This window comes from Tamandua tetradactyla, chromosome 3, assembly GCF_023851605.1.
Source record: "Tamandua tetradactyla isolate mTamTet1 chromosome 3, mTamTet1.pri, whole genome shotgun sequence".
Lineage (NCBI taxonomy): Eukaryota > Metazoa > Chordata > Mammalia > Pilosa > Myrmecophagidae > Tamandua > Tamandua tetradactyla.
In genome coordinates, this window is record NC_135329.1 from 193292978 (window position 1) to 193314298 (window position 21321).

At 37.4% G+C, this 21321-nt stretch overlaps 1 long non-coding RNA gene and 1 other non-coding gene across 5 annotated transcripts in view; one reads left to right on the plus strand and one right to left on the minus strand.

Annotated features, from left to right (window-relative positions):
• The window catches only part of LOC143678080 (uncharacterized), an 86177-nt gene that overhangs the window by 57990 nt on the left and 6866 nt on the right, over positions 1-21321 (minus strand). The gene's annotated exons all lie outside the window — the stretch shown is intronic.
• On the plus strand, positions 8159-8349 carry LOC143678551 (U2 spliceosomal RNA). Its single transcript, XR_013173340.1, has one exon. It is a non-coding gene; the product is annotated as a U2 spliceosomal RNA (small nuclear RNA).

A 21321-nucleotide genomic window follows, 5' to 3' on the forward strand; every position in this document is an offset into this window, starting at 1 on the left:
TCTCAGATCAGCCCTTCTTAAACTAAGGAATCTTTCTCAGAATGCATGCATTAGACATTTTTATGGCATTAGAACTGTAAACTTGTAACTTAATAAATGCTCTTTATAAAATCCAACCTATTTCTGGTACATAGCATTTCTGGTAGCATTAACAAACTAAAACAAGAGTTGATCAAAGCCACAGAAATAAATAAAGACTTCTGGTAAAGGTTACCATATTTCACATATTTTTTGGTATGAAACAACAGTTCTTAGCTCTCACAGGTTCTAAAATTAAAATGCACAAGAAGTAATGATAAATCTATGGTTTGGAAAATATAATGTATAAAGATATAATTTGTAACAAGTTCAACAAAATGTGGGGGACAGAGCTAATAGGAACAGGGTAGTTATATACAATTGAAGTTAAATTTGGTAGAGATCCAATGTGATTATTATAGATTCTGGATGTTAAATTTTAGCTCAATGATAACTACAAAGAAAATATATGAAAAATACATGCAAAAAAGAAATGAGAAGAAACTCAAAAGGTTTCAATACAAAAATGTCAAATAAGTATGGAAGTAAGCACTAACAGAAGAAGTGAAGGACAAAAAAGGTAGAAGACTTACAAAGACCACATAGCTAAATGGCAGAAGAATGTTCTGTAATATCAGTAGTTACTTTATATGTAAATGGATTGAACTCTCCAGTCAAAAGGCAGAGACTGGCAGAGTGGATTTTTTTTAAGTGTGATGTAGGGGTAGGCCATGGTGGCTTAGCAGGCAGAGTTCTCACCTGCCATGCCAGAGACCCAGGTTCGATTCCCAGTGCCTGCCCATGTTAAAAAAAAAAAAAAGTGTGATGTCACTGTATGCTGCTTACAAAAGACTCATCTTAAAAATCAAAGATACAGATAGGCTGAAAGTGAAAAGGATGAAAAAAAGATACACCACACAAATAGAAAATAAAAGAGCTAGAGAAGCCATACTAACATCAGATAAAACAGACTTGAAGTAAAAAATAAAATTAGGACATGTAAAGACCCCACTGATATAAGGATTACAAGAAGATACTATGAACAATTGTACAGAGACAAGTTAACCTAGATGAAATGGACGAATTCCTAGAAACACATGAACTACTTAAACTGGACTCAAGAAGAAATGGAAGATTTCAACAGACTAATAGCAAGTTTGCTGGTTGGAAATTATGTACCCCAGAAAAGCCTTGTTCTTCTAATTCTGATTCAATATTGTAGGGTGGGACCCTTTGATTAGATTGTTTCCATGGAGATACAGGCCATCCAATTGTGGATATGACTTTTTGATTAGATGGAGATGTGACTCTACCCAGTCAAAGTAGGTTTTGATTAGTTTAATGGAGTCCTTTAAAAGGGAAATATTTTGGGAAAAGATTCAGAGCCAATACAGGACCCAGATATTGGGAGATGCAGAAAGAAAATGCCTCTAGAGAAGCTGTTTGAAACCAGAAGCCAAAAAGCCCAGCAGATGCCCTGCTTTCCCAGCTGACAGAGGTGTTCTGGACCCATTAGCAATTTCTTGAATCCAGGTATCTTTCCCTGGAAGCCTTAGTTTAGACATTTTTCTGGTCTTAGAACTGTAACTTGCAACTTAATAAATTCCCTTTGTAAAAGCCATTCCATTCTGGTATATTGCATTCTGGCAGCTTTAACAAACCAAAATAATAAGTAATCAAAAACCTCCCAATAAAGAAAAGCCCAGGACCAAGATGGCTCCATTGGTGAATTTTACCAGACATTCCAAGAAAACAGCAATCCAGCAAAAACTGTTCCAAAAATTTGAAGAGGATAGAACACTTTCCTGCTCATTTTATGAGGGCAGCAACATTCTATTAACAAAACTATGTAAAGATACTATGAGAGGGCGGGCCACGGTGGCTCAGCAGGCAAGAATGCTTGCCTGCTATGCCCGAGGACCCGGGTTCAATTCCCGGTGCCTGCCCATGTTAAAAAAAAAAAAAAAAAAAGATACTATGAGAAAAGAAAATCACAGACCAATAAACTTTCTTCATATAGATGCAAAAATCCTCAACAAAATTCTAACAAACTGAATCCAAGAGCACATTAAAAGGATTATACAATATGATCAAGTGTGTATGCAAGAGGGCTTCAACATAAGACTAATTCATGTAATACACCACACTAACAGAATGAAGGAGGGAAAAATCACGTGATCATTTCAATTGGCATAGAAAATAACATTTGACAAAACCCATATCCCTTCCCGATAAAACTTTAAAAACTCAGAATAGAAGGAAAACTCCTCAACATGATAAAGGGCATATAGAAATGCCCTTTTCTCACTGCTAACATCATACTCAATGATGAAGGACTGAAAGCTTTCCTGCAAAGAACAGAAACAAGGCAAGGATGCCCATTGTCACCACTATTACTCAACATTGTGCAGGAAGATCAAGTCAGAGCAACTAGGCAAGAAAAATAAATAAAAGGCATCCAGGGGTCAGGCAACGGTGGCTCAGTGGCAAAGTTCTCACCTGCCATGCCAGAGACCCAGGTTCAATGCCCAGTGCCTACCCATGCAAAAAAAAAGGCACCCAAATTGAAACGGAAGAAGTCAAATGATTCCTATTTGCAAATGACATAGTCCTATTTATAGAAGACCCAAAAAAAAATCTACAACAAAGCTAAAGGCTAAAAAACAAATTCAGCAACATGGCAGGGTACTAGATCAACATGCAAAACTCAGTAGTGTTTTTATATACTAATAATGAACAATTTGAAGAGGAAATTTTAAAAATTCCATTTACAATACAACTGAAAGAATCAAATATCTAGGGAAAAATTTAACTAAAAGACTTGTGCAAAGAAAACTATACAACATTGCTGAATGAAATCAAAGAAAACCTAAATAAATGGAAGGGCATTCTGTATTCATGGGTCGGAAGATAAATAATGTTAAGAGATCAGATCAAGTCTACCCAAAGTGATTTACAGATTCAATGCAATTCCAATAAAATTCCAACAGGATTCTTTATAGAAATGGACATATCAATCATCAAATTTACATAGAAAGGTATGGGACCTTGAATAGCCAAAATTATCTTGAATAAGAAGGAGTTAGAAGATTCACACTTAGCGATTTTAAAACTTATTACAACAGTACAGTATTCAAAACAGCATGGTAGTGGCAGAATGACAGACATATAGATCAACAGTATTGACCTGAGAGTTCAGAAATCAACCCTCCTATCTATGGACTAATGATTTTTGACAATGACGCTGACTTCCAGTTTCTGACTCCTCCCCATAGCTCTCTCTTTATGAGACCTCCAGCAATTGGATTAAGACTGATCCTGGGCCACGGTGGCTCAGCAGGCGAGAATGCTTGCCTGCCAGGTCAGAGGACCTGGGTTCGATTCCTGGTGCCTGCCCATGTAAAAGTAAAAAAAAAAAAAAAAAAGACTGATCCTGATTCAGCTGACCACAACTGAACTAAAAAGAACATCTTCAAAGGGTCCTGTTTACAATGGAGTCCCACCCACCAGAATGGGATTCAGATTAGGATCCTTATTCTGGGGTACATTACTCAAACTGCCAAAGTCATGTAAACACAGAAAGACTGAGAAGCTGTGAGAGATTAGAAGAGACCAGGGAGAAATGACTACTAATGCATCGTAGGCCCAGAGGATGGAGATATTAGCTTTCCATGGATATTAGTTTACCTTAGCAGATGAGGCTGCTGATAATCAATGGGACAGGATGACCTTTTTGATGGACATCAATCAGTCTCTTTATCTAGGCATCCTATTGCTTGCTCAATTGGATCATGAACAAAGTGACCATGATGACAGGAATGAAAGTTTGCAAGAGCTTGAATTTCCCCTCACCAAGATTAATCTGGCTTCTGTCACTTCTGAGTACTCAGTAGCAGAGACCCATACTAATCATTCACTGTAATATCTAGCCACCATACTGGACACCTTCCATCATAGAAGGGGAAGCAATTTGTCCTTGCTAAAACAGACACTTCCCTGAATATGGATTTGTCTCCTCTTCCTGTTGTACTTCTGCCAGCATCACCATCTGTGTAGTTTCTGAATACTTGATTTATCCTTATGCTACCCCTTACAACTTTTTTCTGCCTGGGAAAATCATCTTACAGAAATGGGCAATAGGCTGATGTCCACAGGATACACTTGTCTTATTATGGATCTCACCACTCCTACAAACAGCTGGGACAGTAGAACAGTAAATGGACCTATAGGAGATTGAATTACAGCTTTAAATTGGAATCAACAGCTTAGGAGATTGGGGTGTTATTTGGCAGGATGTGATATATGCTCTGAGCTAAAGATTAATGTATGGTGCTATTGTTCTAATAGACAGAATATGTGTATCCAGGAATAAAGGGTTTGAAATAGAAGAACTGCTTCTCACTATTAAACCTAACAGTCCACTGACAAAAGTTTTTTCCCCACTTTTGGGGCCCAACTGGCTTAGATATATAAGGGCCCAAGAGAGGAATGTTTCTAATAGGAAAATAAAAACGAGCTGAACCTGCTTCCTAGTCATTTTGGGATTTTCATGCCATTAATCAACCGGTAAAGACAATGGGGAAATTAAGTTGCTATACCCTGTGTCCAGAACTCAAGGGATTCTCTGGAACATCTCCAAATATTGCCATATCCAGTGGCAAAATAATGGAACACTACGCCAACCCAATAGACACAAGACCATAAATAATCAGAACCCTCAGGAATAAAGTTTTGAGTCAATCTACCTGGTAAAACACCAAAATGACCACTACCTATATTCTCTTACATGCTTTGTTATTTGGAAAAATATATAATTTCCTTGTTTCTCTTTTCTTTATCTCTACTATTTTTTAAATAATACGTTTTGGTAGTAGTTAACTTTATTATTTAATCTATGGGCTACAGAAAATGAAGATGATATAGTTAACTAAACTAGAATATGAAGGTGCATCACCAAATAATGGTTGTAGAAATTAATGGGACTTTGAGAGTCTCATCAGTTTTTGTGGGAGATGGTGAGTGTATTTTGGTTTTTATAAATGATAGTAGCAGAAATTCAACTGAGAGACTTCTGGGCAGATGGAGAATAGGATAAGCTTAGTTCACCCCTGCTCAATGGAACAATGAGAGATGTGACAGAAAAACAACTGGGACTACAAGAATTCTAGGGTGCAAGAAACCAGAGAGGGTTTTCTATGCTACGCAGGGAGGTCCTGGATGAAAAAGCAGAGAAATTATGAAGGGGAAACCAGGGTGAGCGGGCTCGGTCATGACCCCATTGAGGCAAGCATCGCCATGCAGGAAAGTGTTACTCCAGAAAGAACGGAGCACCCCTGCACTCCAGCCTACCCCTGCAGCTAGCTTGAGAGATCTTCCCTCTTAGCTGCACATCCAGAAGCTCCCACGGGGAACCTGGAGGCCAGCAGACTTACTTTTCCTATGCAGAGACCACACAGCCAGGGCACAGTGCCTGCCGCCAACCCGAGACAGGTTGCTGTGGGCACCTGGTTTTTCGCAGAGATTGGGGGTGCCCTTTCCCTGGGAGATGGTAGAGACACAGAGCCAAGCCAGTCTGAAAAGCGGCCAGCAAAAGAGACTCATTGGGTCCTGAAACCTCTCCCATTACCCCACAGAGGCCCAGAAACCTCAGTCGTGCATGGACAGAAGCAGGGATGAGGAAGCAAGCTGAGCCTCCACACATTTCCGGATTGGCTGTGGGCAGGAGCAGTTGAAATATCCAGTCCCATAGCCCAGGATCATTCTAAGTGGGAGCATGGGAGCTGCCAGACTCCTCGTCCCACAAGTAGGTTCTCCACCAAGGTGTACATTATGCACTCCACAGCCCTAGGGTTGGTGGCTGTCAGTGCACACAGAGACCAGCGGCTCTAGCTGTAATTGTACTAGGTCTCCAGCCAACACAACCAGCTGCCACCAAAAGGGAGAGGTGAGCCTGAGTGGAAGAGGTTGCCCAAGAGCACCATCTGCTGGGAAGAAGTGGAAAGTGCAGTCTGGCAAACTGCCTATCAGCCTACCTTTTAACAGAATCTCAAGTAGAACTGTATCCCCTACATGAAGTCTGGGCCTTGGTCTGGCAGAGAATTATTGACAAACCAAGTGCAAAAGTAGAACTTCAATGCAAACCCATGGAAATACAAGACCTTAGACAAGTGACGGAAATCAACTTTCAAAATAACCTTATCAAGATAATAATATGCCTTGAAGGCCACAGAAAATCACAAAGCACATGAAGATGAAGGCAGATATGGCCCAGTCAAATGAACAAATTAAAACACCAGAGGAGACACAGAATTTGGAACTAATGAAAGATGTTCATACAAATCTATCTAACAAATTCAAAGGGTTGGCTAATGACAAAAGATACAAAGAAGATACTAGAAAAGCAAAAAGAAGAATTCAAAAGAATAAATAGAAAAAAAAGCAGATCTTGCAGAGATGAAAGATACTGCAGACCAAATTTAAAATATGCTAGAGACACACAACAGTATATTTGAAGAAAGAAAAGTGATCTAGAGGACAGGACAATTGAATTCAAGTGCACAAGAGAGCAAATGGCAAGATAGAAAAACTGAAATTGGATCTCAGGGAAATGATGGACAACATTAAGTACACAAATAAAAGAATAACAGGTGTCCCAGAAGGAGAAGAGCAAAGGGCTAGGAAGATTAGTTGAAAAGATAATAGAAAACTTCCCAACACTTATAAAAGACATAAATATGCAAATGAAAGAAGCCCAACAAACTCCAGATAGAATAAATCCAAATAGGCTTACTCTGAGACAGGCTAATCAGACTGTCAAATGTTGAAGAGAAGCAGCAAGTCCTAAAAGCATCAAAAGAAAAGCAATTCACCACATATAAAAGAAATCACATAAGATTTAGTTCAAACTACTCAACAGGCACCATGGAGTGATATGATATATTTGAAATCCTGAAAGAGAAAGACTTCCAGCCAAAAATTCTTTGTCCAGCTAAACTGTCCTTCAAAAGGAAGAGATTAAAATTTTCACAGACAAACCATGGCTGAGAGAATCTGTCAATAAGACACTCACTCTGTAAGGAAGACTGAAGGGATTTTTGTTGATTGAAAAAAAAGACAGGAGAGTGAGGTCTGGAGGAGGACACACAATTGAAGAGTATCAGTAATGATAATTTAAAGGATAAGAAGAGAGAGGGAAAAAATATATAGATCTGACAAATAAAAACCAATGGATAAGATGGTAGATTCAAGAACTCTCTTTACAGTAATAACTTTGAATGTTAATGAACTAAACTCACCAATTAAAAGACATAGATTGGCAGAATGGATTAAAATATATGATCCATCTATACACTGATTACAAGAGATTCATCTTAGATAAAAGGATACAAATAGATTTTAAGTGAAAGGATGGAAAAAGATGCTCCATGCAAGCTGCAACCAAAAGAAAGCAGAAGTAGCTATACTAATACCAAACAAAGTAGACTGTAAATGTAAAGGTGTCATAAGAAACAAGTAAGGACTGCATATTATTAAAGGGACAATTCACCAAGAAGAAATAACAATCATAAGTGTTTACACTCCTCATCAAGGAGCTCCAAAGTACATGAGGCAAACATTGGCAAAACTGAAAGGAGCAATAGACGTTTCGACAATAACAGTGGGGGACTTCAATCATCACTCTCCTCTATAGATAGAGCAACCCCTCAGAGGATCAACAAGGAAACAGAGAACTTAAACAATGTGATAAACAAATTAGACCCAACGGACACATAGAGATCGTTACACCCCCAAAACATGCTCATGGAATGTTTTCCAGGGTAGATCATAAGCTGAGGCACAAAACAGGTCTTTATAAGTTTAAAAAGACTGAAATTATCCAAAGCCCTTTCTCTGACCACAATGAAATGGCTGTGAAATCAATAGCCACCAAAGAACCAGAACTTTCAAAAATATACAGAGATTAAATCTCACACTCTTAAACAATCAGCGGATCAAAGAAGAAATTGCTAGAGAAACTGGTGACTATCTGGTGACAAATAAAAATGAGAATACAAAATATCAGAACTTATGATATGCGGCAAAAGCCATGCTGAGAGGGAAATTGCCTGCCCTAAATGCCGATATTAAAAAACAAGAACACATCGCTTCTCGGCCTTTTGGCTAAGATCAAGTGTAGTATCTGTTCTTATCAGTTTAATATCTGATACGTCCTCTATCCGAGGACAATATATTAAATGAATTTTTGGAACAGGGAGATGGAATAGGAGCTTGCTCCGTCCACTCCACGCATCGACCTGGTATTGCAGTACTTCCAGGAACGGTGCACCCCTTCCTCAATTGCGGTGTGAATTAACAGACTTGTTTTCTTTCTCTCTTTCCATTCTTACTTTCCTTGGTTTCTCCTCTTTAGGTGAGCGCGATGTCCATGATTTTCTGTGGTCTCCGCCCGCACCCGCTCCGTCCTTCTTCTTTTTTGTTACTTTCTTTCTTTGCTTTCTACTGACACGTCCTTAAATTCAAAAATTTAAAAAAAAATAAAAAATAAAAAAAAAAAACAAGAACAAGCAAAAATCGAGAACTTAACTGCTCACCTGGAGAAACGAGGACAGCAAATTAACCCCAAAGCAAAGATAAGAGAAATAAGAAAGATTAAAGCAGAAATAAATGAATTGGAGAATTAAAAAAAAATAGAATCAATAAAACCAAGAGCAGTTCTCTGAGAAAATCAGTAAAATTGATGGACCCTTAGCTAGGCTGACAAAGAAAAAGAGAGAGATGAAATAAATAAACAAAATCAGAAATGAGAAGGGGTTCATTACCACGGACACTGATGAAATTCAAAAAATCATAATCAAATACTATAAACAATTATATAACAACAAACAAGACAACTTAAAGGAAATGAACAAATTCCTAGAAACACACGAACAACCTACACTGACTCAAGAAGAAATAGAAGATCTCAACAAGACAATCATAAATAAAGAGATTCAATCTGTCATCAAAAAATTTCCTTACAAAAGGAAAGCCCAGGGCCAGATGACTTCAAAGAGGAATTTTATCAAACATTCCAAAAAGAATTAACACCAATCTTGCTCAAACTCTTGCAAAAATTTGAGGAAAAAGGAGTACTACCTAACTCATTTTATGAAGCTAACATCATTCTAATACCAAAACCAGATAATAATGCTACAAGAAAGGAAAACTACAGATGAACATAGGTGCAAAAATTCTCAACAAGATACTGACAAATTGAACCAATGACACATTAAAAGAATTATAGACCAGGATCAAGTGGGGTTTATACCAGGAATACAAGGGTAGTTCAACACAACAAAATCAATCATGTAATACAACATGAAACAAATCGAAAAAGAAAAATCACATGATCATCTCGATTGTTGCTGAAAAAGCATTCACTGAAATTCAGCATCTTTTTCTGATAAAAACACTCCAGAAAGTAGGATCGAACAAAACTGCCTCAATATTATAAAGGGCATGTATGAACAACCCACAGCCAGTATCATACTTACTGGTTGAAAGCATTCCTCCTAAGATCAGGAACGAGACAAGGATCCCAATGTCACCACTATTATTCAATATTGTACTAAACCTAAAGCAATCAGGCAGGAAAAAAAATAAAAGGCATAGAAATAGGAAAGGAAGAAGTACAACTTTCATTATTTGCAGATGGTATGATCCTATACTTGGAAAACCCTGAGAAATCTATGACAAAGCTACTTGAGCGAATAAACAAATTCAACAAAATGGTGGGATACAAGATTAATGTACAAAAATCAGTTGAGTTTCTATACACATATAATGACCTAATTGAGGGGACAATTAAGGAAAAAATTCCATTCAAAATAGAAATGAAAAAATCAAGCATCAAGGAATAAACTTAACTAGAGATATAAAGGGCCTATAAACAAAAACTGCAAAACATTGCTAAAAGAAATCAATGAAGATATAAATAGGTGGAAAGATATTCCATACTCATGGATAAGAAGGTTAAATGCAGTTAAAATGTCAATTCTACCCAAACTGATCTACAGATTCAATGCGATACCAATCAAAATTCCAACAAACTACTTTGAAGACTTGGAAAAGCTAGTTATCAAATTTATTTGAAAGGGAAAGAGACCTCAGAGAGCTAAAAAAAAAAGAGCGAAGTGAGAGGACTAACACTTCCTGATTTTTAAGCTTATTATAAAGCCACAGTGGACAAAACAGCATGGTCCTGGCACAAAGATAGAAGTATTGACCAATGGAATCTAATCTAGAGTGTGGAGATGGACCACCAAATCTATGGTCAACTGATCTTCAACAAGGCCTCCAAATCCACTGAACTGGGACAGAATAGTCTTTTCTATTCTGAATATCAACGGCCAAAAAAATGAGAGAGGACCCCTACCTTACACCCTATACAAAAAATTGAAGTGGATCGAAGATGTAAATACAAGAGTCAGTGCCATAAAAATCCTAGAAGATAATATAGGGAAATGTCTTCAAGACCTAGTAATAGGAGGTAGTTGGTTTTTTTTTTTTAACTTTTTTTATTGTATAATATAACATACGTACAAAGCAAAGAAAGAAAAAAGCAATAATTTTCAAAGTAGTTACAGGACAGATCCCAGAATAGGAGGTAGCGTTTTAAACTTTATACCCAAAGCACAAGCACTGAAAGAAAAAACAGGCAAATACAAACTCCTTAAAATTGAGAGCTTTTGTGCCTCAAAGGACTTTGTCAAAAAGGCGAAGAGGCAGCCAACTCAATGGGAGAAAATATTTGGAAAACACATACTGGATAAAGGTTTGATATCCTGTATACATAAAATCAAACAAGTCAACAACCAAAGAACAAACAACCCAATTACAAAATAGACAGAAGATATAAATAGACATTTTTCTGAAGAACAAATACAAATGACTAAAAACCGCATGAAGAGATACTCATCTTAGCTATAAGAGAAATGCAAATCAAGACTACAATGCGATACCACCTCACAACTACAGTTGTGGCAGGAAACTATAAATGTTGGAGAGGATGTGGAGAAATTGGAACTTTTTCACTGCTGGTCAGAATGTATAAACAGCACAGCTGCTGTGGATGATAGTTTGGCAGTTTCTCGGAAAACTAAATACGAAGTTGCTCTACGACCCGATAAATACCAATACTCGAAATACCCAAAAGAGCCAAAAGCAATGACACGAACAGACATTCACACACTGGTGTTCATGGTGGCACTATTTACAATTGCCAAAAGATGGAAATAATTCTAGTGTCCATCAATATGCAGCAGGAGTACAAAATTGGGGCCTAGATTATAAGCTATTATAGTAGTCACATTTATATCCAGAAGAATAATTTTTATTTCTAGATTTTGAGAGGTTGTGATATATATGTATAACCTTTTAATTCCCTGAAACTTCTGGTACCTTTCTTATACTTAAGATTCAGGGTAGGGGTTCTGCAGTTCTGAAGGTCAGCATTGCCTCATACAACAATTGTTAAAGAAATTGAAAAAGAGATCAGGCTCCAATTAGAGATGAGAATGAAGCTATTCAGGTCAGAATTAAAGTAATTCAGAATACAGGAGGAAGGAAGATATTGTCTATATTTTAGAACTTCACCTACTATATGAGGCCAAAGCAACAGAGGTTTGTTTTATCCAAAACCTAAATTTTCTGTAGCACACAATCTAACTCAGCCTGCCTGGACAGCTCATTTAAAGAACCCAAACACAGGGATCCAGAATGGGAATGAGGGCTTGTAATTCTGTACAGTTTAATAGAATCCCCAGATACAGCCCAGACTATGGTGGGCTGATAATTTTAAAGTATTGACAAAGTCCCTTGAGGGATGGGAGAAAAAATATGGAATTGTTGAACTTTCCCACCTGGAAAACCCCTGATACTCTCTTAGGGACTCCCAAGTTAATAAATCAAGACCTCAATCTTGTGAAATTTATTTCTGTAATGGAGAAGCTAAGACTACCTATAATTATGCCTAAGAGTTACTTCCAGAAAGCCTCTTTCATTGCTCATATGTGGCCTCTCTCTCTCTAAGCCCAACTCTGCAAGGAAAATCATTACCCTCCTCACTATGTGGGACATGACATTCAGGAGTGAAGGTCTCCCTGGCAACGTGGGACATGAGCCCAAGGGATAAGTCTGGCCCTGGCACCAGGGGATCAACAATGCCTTCCTGACCGGGGGTGAAAAGAAATGTTACAAAATAAGCTATCAGTAGCAAATGGTCCTAATCGAATCAAGAGGCTATTCTGGAGACTATGCTTATGCAAGCTTCAACTAGATATTACTAATAGACACAGTTTGCCAAATTCCAACTAATACCATTCCTGTTAATACTAAAGAACACCTAGGGCTCTATCCAAGATTCCACAAAAGTTTCATGCACTGTTTACTTTCCTGAAACCTATAACCTCCAGTTGGTTCCTAGGCCACATAAGTCCTGAAACCCAGAGGCCAGCCTCTCCAGTACATCAACTAGTTCCATCCCCCTATCCTATAGGGTCAACACTCCTTTTCAACATGAAAGAGTTAGAATGGGCCAAATATCCCTAAAGATTGAGAATGGGAGAACAATCAAAGGAGGAGGAGGAGTTATAACAGAGAAGATATGATTTAACAAATGAGTATGACTACTGAATCATAACATTGCTATTTCTTTTAGTCTCCAGTGTCCTAGAGCAGCTAGGGAAAAACCTGAAATTGTAGAACTGTAACCCAGCCAAACTTTGAAATCTGTTCTATGACTATTTATTAAAATGTCATTTGAAATTTATTGATCTTTTAATATATATGTTAGATTCCAAAATTTTTAAAAAGATAGTTGCATTATATTAAAAGAGAGCAACTGCTGTTGCTGTTAGTGTTGCTTGGAAATTTAAGTAAGAATATAAGAATGTGGTTGATCATCAGGATGAAGTTTAATGAATATGGTGGGTTGGTGTTCAAATTTCCATTCCACCCTTCTTCTACTGTGTCTTCCTAAATGGAAGAGTTGGGAAAACTAGAAGATCCATTTCCCAAATTCTCTTTCAGTTAGAGTATTAGATATGATTTACTTTCTTTCAATCAGATTCACTTAATAGTCTTTGAAGGCTGAGGTGAGGAAGAGGCAGAGGTAAGGTTTCTACAGCTTATGCTTTTTCCTGCTGGCAAGTACAGCTATGGAGGTGTCAGTTTTTCTGTGGAGGCACTAGAGTGGTCCAACTGTCCATCCACAAGCTTCAAGAATGTTGAGAGGTAGGGCTTGGGTCACTCATTCTGCTTGGCAGATCAGAGCAGGTCTGCACGGTTCTGGAGTGAGCAGCAGTGGTGGTTTCCTCATCAGGGTGACTTCTTGTTTGCAGCATTGGCCAGCGTGGTTCTGGAGATAGCAGCTTCCTGACTACAGGAGAGTCCCTTAGTGGACCATTTCTGACGTCTGGCTTTGAAAGTTCCTAAAATCTCAACCTAGAGTCATTTCTTCACCCTCCTAATGATGTTGAAATCCACTTAATAAATCCTTTCCCATTCCAACTAGCTAGAGTAAATTCTGTTCTGCACCAGAATCCTGACCATATAGTCACGTTAATGTAAACTCTGAATATTTATTTTCAACTTTTAGAATCAATTATAGATTTAAAAAACTGAAGAGAATTATAAAAACCACATATTTATCAATATATAAGAGTGACAAAAACTACCACTAGATATTAATCAAGTTATTTTCCTCTTTTTCCTGGGCATTTGAGTAGACCACATTCCCCAAACTTCCTTCCAGTAAGGTGTGTCCATGTGACTGAGTTTGAAGGAAAGTGGATGAAGCGATATGTGCCACTTCCAGGTCTGACTGATAAACATCTCCCATGTACTCTTTCTTTTTTTCGACTTGGGCAGGCTCTGGGAATCAGACCCGGATCTCCAGCACAGCAGGTGAGAATCCCATGTACTCCTGTCTATGCTCTATCCTTTCCAACTGTCCGAAAGGCAAATGATTAGCATGGAAATCACACGCTGAATTGATAAAACTTCCATCAACCCAAATCAATGAATGGCCTACTGTTTTGGTTTGCTAATGCTGCTGGAAATGAAATATACCAAAAATGAACTGACTTTTATAAAGCGAATTCATTAACTTACAAGTTAAGACCATAGGAATGTCCAAAGGCATCCAGGGAAAGATATCTTGGGTCAAGAAAGACTAATGGGTCCAGAACACCTCTCAGCAGGGAAACACATGGCTGGCATCTCTGGTCCTTTGGCTTCTGGTTTCAAATAGCTTCCCAGGGAGGGGGGTGTTTTCTTTCTGCATCTCCAGGTGTCTCTGTCTATGTCAGCTCCTAGCAAGGTGTTCTCCAAGTGTCTGCATCTCTGTCAGCTTTGACACTTTCCCCAAAATGGTTCTTTCTTAAAAGACTCCAGAAGGCAGATTAAGATCCACCTTGAACAGGCAGAGATACATTTCCACGGAAAAAAAAAAATCGAAAAGATACTACCCTACAATATTCAATCAGGATTAAAAGAAACATGGCTGCCTTCACAAGATTGGATAAAGAAAAAGGACATGGCTTTTCTGGGGCACATAACAGTGTCAAACTGGCACACCTACCAACCTACTGACTTTGCCATTGTCGTTATGCGAGCAAGAAATAAACTTTTACTGCTTTTGAACCATAGATTTGTTTCCACATCTGTTTCATCATCTGAAAAAATACAGCAAGTAAAAGTACAAATGGAACACTTGAATGTGAAAGAAGAGAAAATAAACTAATGGAAGGGGCATGAATATCCTCAATTTACAAAATGAGAAACCAAGACCTACTTTAATAACTTATGTAGCCAAAAATTAAAATTTACTTTATATAAAGTTCCAAAACAATCAAAAAATAACTAATGATAACTACATTAGCAGGAAACAGAAGGAAAGGGAGTGGATTAAGTGAGCTAAATTCTCATTTAAGACAGCAGGATGTCACTGGATAATCTCTCAGCTGATAAGCAAGTAAAAGGAATATATCACTGAAGACAGAATCACACCCCAAACAATCTTAAAAACAGAGAGAGTTAAAGATCCATCTGGATAATGGGCTCAGGATGGGGAAAACTGCAGCAGGACTCCAGGGTCAGCTCCATGGGTGTAAGATCTGTGCAGCTGCACAGGATCCCATGCACAGAAGGGACTGTGCTTGGTTTAATGCTCTGCTGTCAATGTCTTGAAATTCTTAATGACTTTATCTTTGACCTTGCATTTTGTACCTGAAATCCAATGCAACAGTGGAGCATAATATCTACAATATGCTTGTCTGCCATTCCTTGCCATGCTGTACATATGCAATATTCACAATGCCCCCGAGCATGGAATCTGGTGAACCCACCAGGCATGGGTATTAAGCAATACTCAAACAAGCCCAAGGTAAGTATGTTATATCTGTGCTTAAGTAAGCAGGGGCACTGACAGCCTCAAAGGACAATGCTTTCCATTTGAACCAGAGCTTTCTTTGAACTCAAAAAGAAGGCAATGACATGGGACTGCATAACATAGAAAACCTGGTTGTGGATGATAACTCTGGGTAATAGTATAAATCTAAGAATGTTCTCTCATGAACTAGAACAAATGTTTGTCACTAATACAAGCTGTTAATGATAGGGTGATAAATGGAAAAAATATACCTAATACAAACTATGGACTATACTTAGAAGTAAGATCGTAATATTCTGTCATCATTTGTAACAAAGGCACCACTCCAAAGCTAAGCGTCAATAACAGGAGGGTATAAGAAATACGGGGTGCTTCTTTCAGGGGTAATGAACATGGTCTAACATTCATTGTGGTGAAGAATGCATAACTATGTGATTATACAGAGAGACTTGATTGTACACTTCGATTGCAGGATGTGTGAATATATCTCAATAAAACTGCTTTAAAAAAGAGAAAGAAAACAACGGCATTCTAAGAAACACAAAGGACCAAGGAATACTGTAACATCCTTTCTTTTTCATGTTGTTTCCCTATATTAACCAACCACTTACGCTAAAGACGATGACATAGAAGGAATGTGAAAGACAGGGAAACCCCTAGTTTCTCTTCCTTTCAGTCCTTCCTCACTCATCAGTAATCTGAAGTTAGAGAACACTAATAGAAGTGAAATATCAAGAAGTGAAATAAAAACATGTGAATAAGTTTTGGGCAGAATTTCTGCTGCATGTACAAGCTATGAAATGTGAATTGTGTAGTTTCAGTGATTCCACATACAAGTTAAATGCACTTCTGTTTGCATTTAAAACTGGAATTACACAACATGAAGACAAATGTTAAAATTCATGCCAATAGCCTTTCTGTGTCCGTTTCCTCATCTATGAAATAAGAATAATACTGAACAGTGCCTGCTTTGTGAGTCATCATGGTGATTAAACAAGAAAAACATGTAAAGAGCCTGGATCAGTACAAGGCCCATGGGGAAAAATCATGCTAATAAGTAAAAAAAAAATTTTTTGCTTAAAATGACATTAATTATCAAATCAAACAAAAAGTTATAAAATTATAAAAAAAAACTACAACAAGTCAAGACCATGGAAGAAATGAGAAGGTTTTATATATTAGTAACTTTAAGATGACTTCTTCCACTACTTTGCACAAAGGGCCCTACATTTTTATTTTGCACTTAACCCTGCAAATTATGTAGCCAGTCCTTCAGGGGTCTTTGGGTTTTCATTAAAGCACATTTTTTTCACCATATGCACATATGAGTGACAATTTTTTAAATATACATGCATATTTTTGAGAAAAAAATAAAGTTAGAAACATCTTCTTGGGGAACATGGAGTGCATCTACTTTCCCTTTCCCCTATTTCTCCCACCAATTACAATTTAAAACACACAAACACCAAAAAAAAAAAAAAAGAAGAAGAAGAAGAAGACTTTGAAAGGTAAAAAGAACAACATGGTAGTGAGTTCCTTTGGTTTTCTTTTGGTTTTCTTTTTACCTAATATATCCCAGACTTGAGGCTGAAGAAGCCAGGATCCCAGAAATGTCAACGGGTACACAAACAGTAACAACAAAAGGCTGTTTTCTATAGACAATGGACTAGAAAATAGAGAGCCTGCAAGACAGAAAACTTTTAGACAATAACTGCTTTCCTCCAGCCAAATACCACAGAAAAATGCTGTGCCACCACCACCCCTACCTCCACTCACAGCAGTAAAGCCTGAGTGGGGAGACTTCCTGGCTAGGCTGGAATGAGCCACCCTAATCTCCACCCCCACACCATCACCGTCACTGCTAGGGTGGTGTCAGTGAAGGCCAAGCAGGGAGGCGGAATTTACATCCCTACCATGTGGAAACAAGCCCCCTACCCTGGCAATGTCAGTAGAAACCATGGGAGAAATAGGAATAAGGCATTCCTAACCCTACCAGCCGAAAGAGGTATCACTGGAGGACCCAAAGGGAGCCAGATTTCTCAATTTTTATAAACAGCAGTAAGGAGGAACTGCTCCCCTTAGATATCAATAGGAGCCAAATGGAGAAGATTTAAATAAAATCCAGTCTCATGAAATAATAGCCAAAACGTATAGATTTTATTTGAAAATAACTCACTATACCAAGAACCAGGATGATCTAAAACTAAAGGAAAAAAGACCATCAACAGAGGCCAATACCAATATGAAATAAGAATTATCTGACAAATAGGCGTTCTCCAAGACACTTACTAGTTAGAATGTCAGAGGTCAAAGAGAAAGAGAGGATCTTGAAAGCAGCAAGAGAAAAACAATCCATCACATACAAGGGAAACCCAATAAGACTATGTGTAGATTTCTCAGCAGAAACCATGGAAGCCAGAAGACAGTGGGATGATACATTTAAATTACTAAAAGAGAAAAACTGCCAACCAAGACTCCTATATCCAGCAAAATTGTCCTTCAAAAATGAGGGAGAAATTAAAACATTCTCAGACAAAAAGTCACTGAGAGAATTTGTGACCAAGAGACCAGCTCTGCAAGAAATATTAAAGGGAGCACTAGAGTCAGATATGAAAAGACAGAAGAGAGAGGTATGGAGAAGAGTGTAGAAAGAAGGAAAGTCAGATATGATATATATAATACAAAAGGCAAAATGGTAGAGGAAAATATTATTCAAACAGTAATAACACTAAATGTTAATGGACTGAATTCCCCAATCAAAAGACATAGATTGGCAGAATGGATTAAAAAACAGGATCCTTCTATATGCTGTCTACAGGAAACACAACTTAGACCCAAAGATAAACATAGGTTGAAAGTGAAAGGTTGGGAAAAGATATTTCATGCAAATAACAACCAGAAAAGAGCAGGAGTAGCTATACTAATATCCAACAAATTAGACTTCAAATGTAAAACAGTTAAAAGACACAAAGAAGGACACTATCTAGTAATAAAAGGAACAATTAAACAAGAAGACATAACAATCATAAATATTTATGCACCAAACCAGAATGCCCCAAAATACGTGAGGAATACACTGCAAACACTGAAAAGGGAAATAGACACATATACCATAATAGTTGGAGACTTCAATTCCCCACTCTCATCAATGGACAGAACATCTAGACAGAAGATCAATAAAGAAATAGAGAATCTGAATATTACTATATATGAGCTAGACTTAACAGACATTTATAGGACATTACATCCCACAACAGCAGGATGCACCTTTTTCTCAAGTGCTCATGGATCATTCTCAAAGATAGATCATATGCTGGGTCACAAAGCAAGTCTTAACAAATTTAAAAAGATTGAAATCATACACAACACTTTCTCGGATCATAAAGGAATGAAGTTGGAAATCAATAATAGGCGGAGTGCCAGAAAATTCACAAATACGTGGAGGCTCAACAACACACTCTTAAACAACAAGTGGGTCTAAGAAGAAAATGCAAGAGAAATTAGTAAATACCTCAAGGCGAATGAAAACGAAAACACAACATATCAAAACCTATGGGACGCAGCAAAGGCAGTGCTAAGAGGGAAATTTATTGCCCTAAATGCCTATATCAGAAAAGAAGAAAAGGTAAAAATTCAGGAATTAACTGTCCACTTGGAAGAACTGGAGAAAGAACAGCAAACTAACCCCAAAGCAAGCAAAAGGAAAGAAATAACAAAGATTAGAGCAGAAATAAATGAAATTGAAAACATGAAAACAATAGAGAAAATCAATAAGACCAGAAGTTGGTTCTATGAGAAAATCAATAAGATTGATGGGCCCTTAGCAAGATTGACAAAAAGAAGAAGAGAGAGGATGCAAATAAATAAGATCAGAAATGGAAGAGGAGACATAACCACTGACCTCACAGAAATAAAGGAGGTAATAACAGGATACTATGAACAACTTTACGCTAATAAATACAACAATTTAGATGAAATGGACGGGTTCCTGGAAAGACATGAACAACCAACTTTGACTCAAGAAGAAATAGATGACCTCAACAAACCAATCACAAGTAAAGAAATTGAATTAGTCATTCAAAAGCTTCCTAAAAAGAAAAGTCCAGGACCAGACAGCTTCACATGTGAATTTTATCAAACATTCCAGAAAGAATTAGTACCAACTCTCCTAAAACTCTTCAAAAAAATCAAAGTGGAGGGAAAACTACCTAATTCATTCTATGAAGCCAACATCACCCTCATACCAAAACCAGGCAAAGATATTACAAAAAAAGAAAACTACAGACCAATCTCTCTAATGAATATAGATGCAAAAATCCTCAACAAAATTCTAGCAAATCGAATCCAACAACACATTAAAAGAATTATACATCATGACCAAGTAGGATTCATCCCAGGTATGCAAGGATGGTTCAACATAAGAAAATCAATTAATGTAATGCACCATATCAACAAATCAAAGCAGAAAAATCACATGATCATCTCAATTGATGCAGAGAAGGCATTTGACAAGATTCAACATCCTTTCCTGTTGAAAACACTTCAAAAGATAGGAATACAAGGGAACTTCCTTAAAATGATAGAGGGAATATATGAAAAACCCACAGCTAATATCATCCTCAATGGGGAAAAATTGAAAACTTTCCCCCTAAGATCAGGAACAAGACAAGGATGTCCATTATCACCACTATTATTCAACATCATGTTGGAGGTTCTAGCCAGAGCAATTAGACAAGAAAAAGAAATACAAGGCATCAAAATTGGAAAGGGAGAAGTAAAACTATCACTGTTTGCAAACAATATGATACTATACGTCGAAAACCCGGAAAAATCCACAACAAAACTACTAGCGCTAATAAATGAGTACAGCAAAGTAGCAGGTTACAAGATCAACATTCAAAAATCTGTAGCATTTCTATACACTAGTAATGAACAAGCTGAGGGGGAAATCAAGAAACGAATCCCATTTAAAATTGCAACTAAAAGAATAAAATACCTAGGAATAAATTTAACTAAAGAGACAAAAAACCTATACAAAGAAAACTACAAAAAACTGTTAAAAGAAATCACAGAAGACCTAAACAGATGGAAGGGCATACCGTGTTCATGGATTGGAAGACTAAATATAGTTAAGATGTCAATCCTACCTAAATTGATTTACAGATTCAATGCAATACCAATCAAAATCCCAACAACTTATTTTTCAGAAATAGAAAAACCAATAAGCAAATTTATCTGGAAGGACAGGTGCCCCGAATTGCTAAAAGTACCTTGAGGAAAAAAAACGAAGCTGGAGGTCTCACGCTGCCGGACTTTAAGGCATATTATGAAGCCACAGTGGTCAAAACAGCATGGTATTGGCATAAAGATAGATATATCGACCAATGGAATCGAATAGACTGCTCAGATATAGACCCTCTCATCTATGGACATTTGATCTTTGGATAAGGCAGTCAAGCCAACTCACCTGGGACAGAACAGTCTCTTCAATAAATGGTGCCTAGAGAACTGGATATCCATATGCAAAAGAATGAAAGAAGACCCATATCTCACACCCTATACAAAAGTTAACTCAAAATGGATCAAAGATCTAAACATTAGGTCTAAGACCTTAAAACAGTTAGAGGAAAATGTAGGGAGATATCTTATGAAACTTACAATTGGAGGCGGTTTTATGGACCTTAAACCTAAAGCAAGAGAACTGAAGAAAGAAAGAAAGAAATGGGAGCTCCTCAAAATTAAACACTTTTGTGCATCAAAGAACTTCATCAAGAAAGTAGAAAGACAGCCTACACAATGGGAGACAATATTTGGAAACAACATATCAGATAAAGGTCTAGTATCTAGAATTTACAAAGAGATTGTCCAACTCA